Genomic DNA, 10471 nt, shown 5'->3' on the forward strand with positions numbered 1-10471 from the left:
TCATATTTCTAGTACAGTAATGCAGTTCAAATTTCGTGTTTTCAAGTTTACATGTTTTAGCGCTGCAGTGTGCTGCCTTATTTACTTAACTATATACGAGTTGGCGACTCTAGGTTCAGCACCTATTCACACTTAGTCTATGTTTGGATGTGCCGGTCAGGTTTTTGAAATGAAACCCTAATCCAAACACACCCCTAACCCTAATCCCAACGGTAACCCTAACCACACCTCTAACCCTGACACACCCCTAACCCTATTCCCAACTGTAAATGTAATCTAAACCCTAACTGTAACTTTAGCCCCAAACCTAACCGGAAAATGGAAATAAATACATTTTTTTAATTTTTCCCTAAGGGGGTGATGAAGGGGGGTTTGATTTACTTTTATAGCGGGTTTTTTAGTGGATTTTTATGATTGGCAGCCGTCACACACTGAAAGACGCTTTTTATTGCAAAAAATATTTTTTGCATTACCACATTTTGAGAGCTATAATTTTTCCATATATTGGTCCACAGAGTCATGTGAGGTCTTGTTTTTTGCGGGACGAGTTGACGTTTTTATTGGTAACATTTTCGGGCACGTGACATTTTTTGATCGCTTTTTATTCCGATTTTTGTGAGGCAGAATGACCAAAAACCAGCTATTCATGAATTTCTTTTGGGGGGGGCGTTTATACCGTTCCGCGTTTGGTAAAATTGATAAAGCAGTTTTATTCTTCGGGTCAGTACGATTACAGCGACACCTCATTTATATCATTGTTTTAGGTTTTGGCGCTTTTATACGATAAAAACTTTATAGAAAAAATTATTATTTTTGCATCGCTTTTTTCTCAGGACTATAACTTTATTTTTTTGCTGATTATGCTGTATGGCGGCTCATTTTTTGCGGGACAAGATGCCGTTTTCAGCGGTACCATGGTTATTTAAATCTGTCTTTTTGATCGCGTGTTATTCCACTTTTTGTTCTGCGGTATGATAATAACACACATTTGGAAAAAATTTTTTTACTTTTTTACTTTGCCCCACAGGGGGACATCACAGATCGGTGATCTGACAGTTTGCACAGCACTCTGTCAGATCACCGATCTGACTTCCATCACTGCAGGCTTCACAGTGCCTGCCCTGAGCAGGCTGTGTGAAGCCACCTCCCTCCCTGCAGGACCCGGATGCCGCGGCCATCTTGGATCCGTGTCTGGAGCAGGGAGGGAGGTAGGGAGACCCTCGCAGCAATCACATCGCGTTGCTGCGGGGGGCTCAGGGAAGCCCACAGGGAGCCCCCTCCCTGCGGATGCTTCCTTATACCGCCGACACATCGCGATCATGTTTGATCGCGGTGTGCCGGGGGTTAATGTGCCGGGAGCGGTCCGTGACCGCTTCTGGCTCATAGTGCTGGATGTCAGCTGCGATAGGCAGCTGACATCCGGCCGCGATCGGCTGCGCTCCCCCCGTGAGCGCGGCCGATCGCGTATGATGTACTATCTCGTCGGTGGTCATAGGGGCCCACCCCACCTCGACGGGATAGTACATCTAATGTCAGAAAGGGGTTAATAAAGCTTATTTGAAAAGTGAAAAAAAAAAAAATCTGTTCTTATCAGTATCAGCTGATACGTCCACTATTTGGGGACCATATATTAAATGGATTTTTAGAACAGGGAGCTGGAAATGGAGCTTGCTCTGTCCACTCCACGCATTGACCCGTTATTGCAGTATCTCCGGGAACAGTGCACTCCTTCTCTGATCCGGTTTCCAAAAACAGATTGAATTGAATTGAAATCAGCACATCAAGTTGTCATTTAACCCTTTATGAGAATTCTTTTCAGGGTCAAAGGAGCACGTTTCAGATGGCAAATGTAGCAATTTGCTCATTTTCACTGGACCATTTGCAACATTTCCTGTGCCTTGCTTTCACCTATGCATGTTCAGCATTGGATTGCATCCAATATGCAATCAATCTATCTATCTTTCTTTGCTGGTTGCGACAGGTGTGTTAAGATGTAGGCCCAAATGAGGCCTTGGTACAATATATTAGCAACACTGTTACAATCTACTAAATTAGGCCCCCGCTGTCTGTCAGTATGAAGTGTTTAAATTGAAGTATCCTACGAGTAGTTCGGCCATACATACTACATTTGTGACCGCATGCACAAATTCCTTTGTAAAACATTGGCTCCCTCTTGTGGGCCACTGACTTTTAATTATGTGGTGTATGATATGTATTTAAATAAAAAAGGAAAAATGGGGTCTGTGATGATCGTGAATATGCTAGTCTTGTCTATCTTGGCTTGTACTGTGTGAGTAGTATTCTAATGCTTTTGACCTATCAGGTGCGCTGCCTGCAGTAGATAGAATCTGTGCACGGAACCTTCACAAGCTGTCACAATGGGGCCTTTAGCCATTGACTCCGGAACTCTCACGTGTCACAATGGGCTCTGGGCTTATCTAAGGCAGAGTAAAATGGCGCCGTCTTCAGTCTGCTGCTGTAAAAGCAGCAGACCACATGGTAGGGGGGGGGGGGGGTCTGTGCCCAGCTTCAGGGGAGCTGGGAAGACAACTGCTAGCCTGTCTGGTTTTTGAATCACACTCTCGCTCTGCCTGTTTCTTGGATAGGTCTCCTTACCTTGACAAGTCAGCTGGTATGTCACTCTCCATCAGGAGAAACGTTACCCCTTAGACCCCAGTCCAGTGCCTCTCACCTAGCCAAATCAGTTCTCTTGCTTCGCACTGACGAGGGCCAAGAGCCCCAAACACCGTGTCTGCGAATTGAGACACTGATTTGCCTTTAATCCCAAGTCATATTGCACGACTCGTTGATTGTGACTTGTAGGATCGCTACTTACAACAGGTGCTTGCTGCTATAGAGTTGAAGTCCTCTTTTCCTCACAAGAGGCACTTTGCATATTTGCACTAATAGTTGCACTCTTTAGCGCAAAAGGGATGGAGGGTGTGTTCAAATAGGCGGAGTTATGCAGATTAGGCGGAGTTATGCAGATTTAAAAAATGCATTGGGACCAGCTGGAACACACCCCCACACACCAGAACTGCCATTTGAGAAGGCATCCAGAGTTTAGAAAAAAAATGTCTTCCCCTGGGCAATCTTTTGGGCTCTCCACAGTGGGTCCTGGTTGTAGGCCATGGTGCGTCCGGACTGGCAAACCATTACAGGCTATCGCTTCTCGGCCTTTTGGCTAAGATCGGGTGCAGTGACCTTACAGTCGCTGCCCTGGTCTTGGCTGAGAGGTGCTTGGGGTACCTGGCTCCTTGGCCTGGGGGGATTGTCTCACCTCTGGTGGGACTTCACCCCCCTGCTGCTATTAGGGAGTCGGATTAGTCCCCTGGCATCCGGTTGCGATCCCCCGGCTATAGGCCGTTTCCCTGTGACTTCCCTTGTGGGAGTACTTCTATTCTCTGTGGTAGAATATACCGACAGTCCATAGTCATGAATTTCGTCAGGAACACCATCCGTTTGACTGTGGATCCGGGCAATTCAACAAAGAACAACGTGGTTTTCATCATCCGGGATCTTACTGAGGAAAAGGCTGGAGCAAAGCGTGCAGAGATCTTCAGTTGCAACGAGTTTCCTCGTCAAGGTAATTACGACGTGACTTTTGTGGACCAAAACGTCTGCCTGAATGTGTTTGAGTGGCTTCGGGGTAATGCTGAGGATCCTCTTCTGGAAGGAGTTGGCTGGATACCTTTATTTGGTCTACAAGAAAAGGAGGTAACTGTGACTGTATATAATCCCTTCACAGATCCTGCCTTATTGCAGAGTTTTCTTTCACAGTATTGTGACTATGTAAAAGTGGGAGAACGGCAGGTGAACATTTTGGGAATCTTCAACTGCAAGTATATCTATCGTGTAAAGTTGAAGAGGGACCCTGAATGTGTGGGTGGTTTCAGGCACCCTCCTGCAAATTTCTCTGTGGCAGGTCACAGAGGCTTTTTGACGTATCCGGACAGCCTCGTTTTTGTAGGAGATGTTTTTGTTTTGGACATGTACAGGCAGAGTGTACTAAAGGACAGTGTTGTCGAAATTGCAGGAAAGAGGGGCATGCCGCAAATCAATGCCCTTCGCCTAAGACCTGTGATGTCTGTGGGAGTAGTACACATATGTATAAAGACTGTCCCATGAGTGCACCTAGGCGGTCTGACAAGGAGCAAATGGAGGAAGAGTTGGCCAGGAGGGAAAGGGTAAGACTTGTGAAAGAGCTTGCAAGGAGGGAGAGGGAGGAGGAAGAGGGAAGGAGGCGGAGTGCGAGTAGAGCCATGCCCCCTCCAGAGAGTGTGAATCTAAGGCCGAGTTGTTCGGTAGAGAGAGAGGAGAAGGAGGAAAAGAAGACGAAAAAGAGTGAGAGGAGGGAAGACAAGGAGTTTTGGAGGGAAGCTGCATGGGTGGAGGCGCATCTTCCTGAGATGGAAGTGCAGTTGTCCGAAGCAAAAGGGTAGTTGCCTGATACGATGGCCCTTAGTGAGGCAATGGACGCCGCGGAGAGCGATGCACAAATTTCTGAGGTGGATAGTTCTGAGCATTTGTCTAATCCTGACCATATTGAGGATTTTGAGTCAGATGACGATAGAGCTGCAAAAGAGCCGGCGGGAGGATGATGGAGAGGATGAGGAGGCGGAGAGTAGTGCTCCTCAGAGAAAGATTGGCCCTGCAAGAAGGAGGAGTGAGGGTGGTGAGATCAGCAGGTCAGACACTTGTTGTTCAATCCAGATGGTGGAGGAGGATAGTGATGATGCTGGATAGTGTCGCCATATAGAGCACTAAATGTGTTATTGTTTTTTTTCTCTTGTGAGCTTTGGCTTAGGCCAAAGGCTTTTATTTTCTGTATAGTTTTGTTGAAGTGTTTTTTGTAATATGGGTTTTGTTATAGTTTCACAAAATGTTAGAGTTTTTAAGAGTAACGTTAGGAGAGCTGCAATTTTTGAGTTTTTAGCTATGCAAAATGCATCTATTTTTTGTTTACAGGAGTGTGGGGTAGTGGATGGTGTGAAAGGGGATGAATGGCCTTATGGTGCGTCTGTGTGGTCAGGGAGTGCATGTAATAAGAATGATGGAGTGGGAATATTGGTTAAAGGGAGAGAGGTGGTTTTGAATGATTATCTGGTGATTGAGGTAGGGAGGTGTATTCTGGTTAATTTTGAGTATAGAAATGTAAAGTTTTGTGTTATTAATATTTATGCGCTGGTTGATAAGAATGAGCGTAAAGCATTATTTGAAAAAGTTAAGCTTTTTGTTCCAGGTAGGATGCCTGTAGTGATTGTGGGGGATATGAATTGTGATTTGGGGAAAGTGAAGGTGGATGTGTCAGGGAAAGCTTTGTTGGAGTTAGTGAGTGATTTTGATCTGGGTGATATGCAGCGTGTGTGTAGTGTGAGTCCTGTGTTGAATACTTTTTTTCTGAGAGTGGAAGGGTGCAATCTAGATTGGATTATTGTTTTATTTCCAAAAATATAACAGCTATTGATTATAAACAAGAAAATGTTTTGTTTTCTGATCATGTGTGTATGAAGTGTGAGGTGGATATAAAGGTTGATGGAGTGTTTGGGAAAGGTTTGTGGAAGTTAAATGTGAAGTTGCTAGAGAGTGAAGAGGTGAGAAAGGAGTATGCAAGACGGTATGAAGGGTGGTGTAAGTGTAAAAGTGGTTTTGGGAATGTTTGTGCTTGGTGGGATTGGGTGAAGAGAAACAAAAATATTCTTTAAAAGCTTAGGGTATACGTTTGCAGCTATTAAAAGAGAAAATTTTGTTAAGTTGAATGCGCGTTTGAGTGTATTGTATAAGTTGAGGGAAGGAGGGATGGAAGTGGAAGAAGAGATATTACAGGTGAAAAAGGAGATTAATGTTTTTTTGTTAGAGAAAGGGAGGAGTATTGTTTTTAGAGCAAAAATTGATAAAATGGAACATGATGAGAAATGTTCACATTTTTTCTTTAAAAAGGTGTTTGGGAAGAAACAGAGTATGAGTGCTGAATGGGGAGGATGGAAGAGAAGTGAGTGGTGAGGATATGTGTGAAGAGGTGGCTACGTTCTATGAGGAGTTGTATGCAGTGAAGTGGAGGGATGAGGGTTTGGAGAGTGATGTGTTAAATATGTTAGAGAATAAGTTGTCTGAGACGGAAAGGGAGAGTGTGATGTGTGAGGTGACTAGTGATGAGGTGTGGAAGGTGATGAATAGTATGGCGCTAAATAAGACGCCAGGGGAGGATGGTCTTCCAGTAGAGTTTTATCGAATGATGTGGGATGTGATTGGTAATGACTTTGTGGATGTGTGTAAGTATATGTGGTTAAATATGGAGGTGGCTGAGAGTATGCGTGCGGGAATGGTTGTGTTGATACCTAAAAAGGGGGATTTGAGGAGTTTGAGGAATTGGAGGCCGATAACATTATTAAACTGTGATTATAAAATCTATGCAAAGTTAATGGCAAATAGGATGCGTGATGTGATAGAGAGTGTGATTGGGGATGAACAGTGTTGTGCGGTACCTGGGAGGCGTATATATAATTGTGTGTGTATGCTGAGAGATTGTCTGTGGGTCTGTATGGGGCGAAAGAAGAGTGTGTTTTTGTTGAGTTTAGATTTTGAGAAGGCGTATGATAGATTGTCGCATGGGTTTTTGTTTAGTGTGTTGCTAAGAATGGGTTTTCCAGTTGATTTTGTAGGGAAAGTGAGGAGTTTATATAAGGATATTTACAGTTGTGTTTTGATGAATGGTTATGTGGGAAGGAGAGTGAATGTCTTTTCGGGAGTTCGTCAAGGGTGTCCTTTGTCACCTGTGGCCTTTATTTGTGCAATTGAGCCTTTGTTGTGTATGCTGAGGAAAGATAAGGTGGTTAGGGACGTGCAAGTGCCAGGAGGAGGGGGTAGAGAGTGGAAAGTTAGCGGTTATATGGATGATTGTGTGTTGTGCGATTCAGAATGTTCGGTGAGGCGGGTGAAGTTATTAGTGTCCTTTTTTTATGGTGCGTCTGCATTTAAGGTTAATTGGGAAAAGAGTGAGTGTAAAGTATTTGGAAATGGTGTTTTAAGTAAGGATGTTGGAGTGAATGTGGTTAATAGGTCTATTAAAGTATTGGGTGTGAAATTTTCAGAGAAGTTGGATGGGAAGGAAAGTTGGAATGATGCGAAAGAGAAGATTGAGCAGAAGCTGTGTTTTTGGAGGTTGAGAAACCTTACGTTTTTTTGGAAAAATCTTAGTTATAAAGAGTGTGGTGTTGCCGATTTTTTTTGTATATAGCAGTAGTGTTTCCACCAGGGTATATGTGTGTGAGGAGTTTGAATAGGATTCGGTTTGTGTTTTTATGGAATTCAAAGATGGAGAGGCCTAGGAGAGAGATTTTGATTTAGAGATTGGAGAAAGGTGGGTTGGGTTTTCCAAATTTGGAAGTTTTTTTTGGTGTGAATATTGTTGTGTTTGTGCTGAAAGTGATAAGGGCGGATGGGAAATTTTCATCTATGTGTAGGTATTTATTTGGAGCGTATTTGTTTAGGTTAAAATGGAGAGAAAGGGATTTGAGGTGTCCGGTTGCTTTTGAAGTTCCTGTATGGTATGTGTGGGTTTATAAGTTTTTGGTGAAGTATGAGTTGTGTGATGTGGATGTAAGACTAGTGGAAAAGAAGAAGGCTGTGTATAGAATGATTGAGTGTAGAGAGATAGAGTGTGATATTAATATGGTTAGAGGAGCTGATGTACAAAAGGTGTGGAAGAAAGTACGGATGGATGGTATGACAAACAGACAGAGTGAGATTGTGTGGCAGTCATTGCATGGAGTGTTACCAGTAAGAGAGTTTCAGAGAAATAGGGGTTTAGTGAGGAGTGAGAGGTGTCCGAGAGAAGGTTGTGGTGGGTGTGAAAGTGTAATACATGTGTTTTGGAATTGTCAGTATGCTAGAGATGTGATTGGAAGAATGGGTCCTTTGTGCAAAGAATTGTGTGGTGTGAATTTTTTATCCTTCGAGTTGTTCATGTTTGGTTTAGGGTTGTGTGATGGAGTGAAGGAGAGAGTGTTGTGGTTAATGCTTGCATGTATAAAGGAAGTGTTATGGGATGTGAGAAATGTGTATGTGTTCAAGAGGAAGAATATTGAGGTTAGAAATACCGTAAAGGTGATTTTGGGGAAGATGTAGGTTTGGTTTTTTGTGGGATAAGAAAAGGAAGGGGGAGGTGGATGCGGAAGGAATTTGGAAGGTTAAAAAGTGGAGATATTTTGTTAATACTTCTTGATTGTTTTTTTGTTATGTAAATATGTATTTTGAAAAAAAGAGAATTTTCCGATGATGATGGGAACGGCTTTTTGTGTTTTAATTTTGACACAGCTGTTTGGGTATGTTTCTTCGGTTTTGGTTTTCTAGACCGTGAAATTCCCCATCTGAGGGAAAAAAAATATAAAAAAAATCTGTTCTTATCAGTTTAATATCTGATACGTCCCCTATTTGGGGACCATATATTAAATGGATTTTTAGAACAGGGAGCTGGAAATGGAGCTTGCTCTGTCCACTCCACGCATTGACCCGTTATTGCAGTATCTCCGGGAACAGTGCACTCCTTCTCTGATCCGGTTTCCAAAAACAGATTGAATTGAAATCAGCGCAAGTTGTCTTTTAACCCTTTATGTGAATTCTTGCAACATTTTGTGTGCGCTCCTTGATTTCAATTATGTATGTCAAGCATTGTACTGCATTCAATATGTAATCAATCGGTCTTTACTGGTTGCAATAGGTGTGTTAAGATGTAGTCATGTTTTTCGTATTTGTTACGTTGCTGCAAATATACCATCTACAAAGTTAGGCCCCTTGCCATCAGTACTTAGTTGTTTTAATTTAAGTATCCCATGAGTAGTTCTCCCATACATACCACATTTCTGACATTATGATTTCTTTTGGAAAACATTGTCTCTCTCAAAGAGAACCTTGCAACACTCCTTCCTGAGGCAGAGAGGTTCACTAATATGATGCTATACCAGTAGGTCATTGTGGAACATATGTTGTAAAAATCCTAGCGATGAGCAAGCACCAAAATGCTCAGGTGCTCGTTGCTCAATCCAAGCAATTCCTAATACTTGCATGCTCGTTTCGAGTAACAAGTATAATGGGAGACAATGGGAAAGCCATGTTTTTTTCCCAGCAGACACTACAAAGAGGTATGGGTCAGTGAAAATTTTCAAATAGATGGTTAAAGAGCTGAATGGAAGAACAGCATGGGGAAGACCCATGGAAGCATCTGACTCACAGATCAAGGCAGAGAACAATAGTGTCACTCTTACTCCATGTTAAGGAGTTAAAATAAAACACTGCAAACAGACAAGAAATTGTATTTCACAAGGAAAAAAAAAAATTAAACATTTTTTTCTGTACAATGACTTGTATAGAAGGAAAAAAAATAAAATGATGTTAAATAAGATATAATTTAAGTGAAACTGATTTTTTTTTAATTTTTTTATAAAAAATAAATTTAGCTTTATTTATGAAGGAAGCAAGAAATGGCAAAAATAAGGGACTCATATGCACAATCTATTAGACATTAGGGTTGAGCGAAACGGGTCGGTCATTTTCATAAGTCGCCGACTTTTGGCAAAGTTGGGTTTCATGAAACCCGACCCCTGTGTGGGGTCGGCCATGCGGTACGCGACTTTCGCGCCAAAGTCGCGTTTCAATGACGCAAAAAGCGCCATTTCTCAGCCAATGAAGGTGGACACAGAGTGTGGGCAGCGTGATGACATAGGTCTCAGTCCCCACCATTTTAGAGAAGGGCATTGCAGTGATTGGCTTGCTTTCTGCGGCGTCACAGGGGCTATAAAGGGGTGTTCCCGCCGACCGCCATCTTACTGCTGCTGATCTGAGCCTAGGGAGAGGTTGCTGCCGCTTCGTCAGAAGCAGGGATAGCGTTAGGCAGGGTACATTAACCCCCAAACCGCTTGTGCTGTAGCGATTTCCACTGTCCAACACCACCTTTTCTTAGCAGGGACAGTGGAGGCTACATTTTTTTTCCCCTCAGCGCTGTAGCTCATTGGGCTGCCCTAGAAGGCTCCCTGATAGCTGCATTGCTGTTTGTACACCGCTGTGCAAACCAACTGCTTTTTTCAAAGCATAAATCCTGTTGCTCCTTCCTTTCTGCACAGCTATCTTGTTTGTTTGTCCACACTTGACTTTTTTGTGCAGTAGTCCACTCCTTGTTATTGCTGCCTGTCATACTTTGCTGAGATTACTGCAGGGAGATCGTAATTGTAGGACACATTTCAAAAACCTGACCTACACATCCAAACATAGACTAAGTGTGAACAGGTGCTGAACCCAGAGTCGCCAACTCGTATCTAGTTAAATAAATAAGGCAGCACACTGCAGCGCTAGAACATACAAACTTGAAATACGAAATTTGAACTGCATTACTGCACTAGAAATATGAAAAATGAGAGCGTTTAGCGCATAAAAATGGCCAATTTTATGTGTACCTGGTAGCCACTTTACGGCATCT

At 42.9% G+C, this 10471-nt stretch overlaps 1 non-coding gene and 1 pseudogene across 1 annotated transcript; both read left to right on the forward strand.

Moving 5' to 3' along the window:
* Window positions 1-1548: 1548 nt before the first annotated feature.
* On the forward strand, window positions 1549-1731 carry LOC138668193 (U2 spliceosomal RNA). Its single transcript, XR_011319119.1, has one exon. It is a non-coding gene; the product is annotated as a U2 spliceosomal RNA (small nuclear RNA).
* Window positions 1732-8339: 6608 nt separating this feature from the next.
* On the forward strand, window positions 8340-8548 carry LOC138668115 (U2 spliceosomal RNA; annotated as a pseudogene).
* The last annotated feature ends 1923 nt before the right edge of the window (window positions 8549-10471 follow it).

This window comes from Ranitomeya imitator, chromosome 2 (assembly GCF_032444005.1).
Source record: "Ranitomeya imitator isolate aRanImi1 chromosome 2, aRanImi1.pri, whole genome shotgun sequence".
Classification (NCBI taxonomy): Eukaryota; Metazoa; Chordata; class Amphibia; order Anura; family Dendrobatidae; genus Ranitomeya; species Ranitomeya imitator.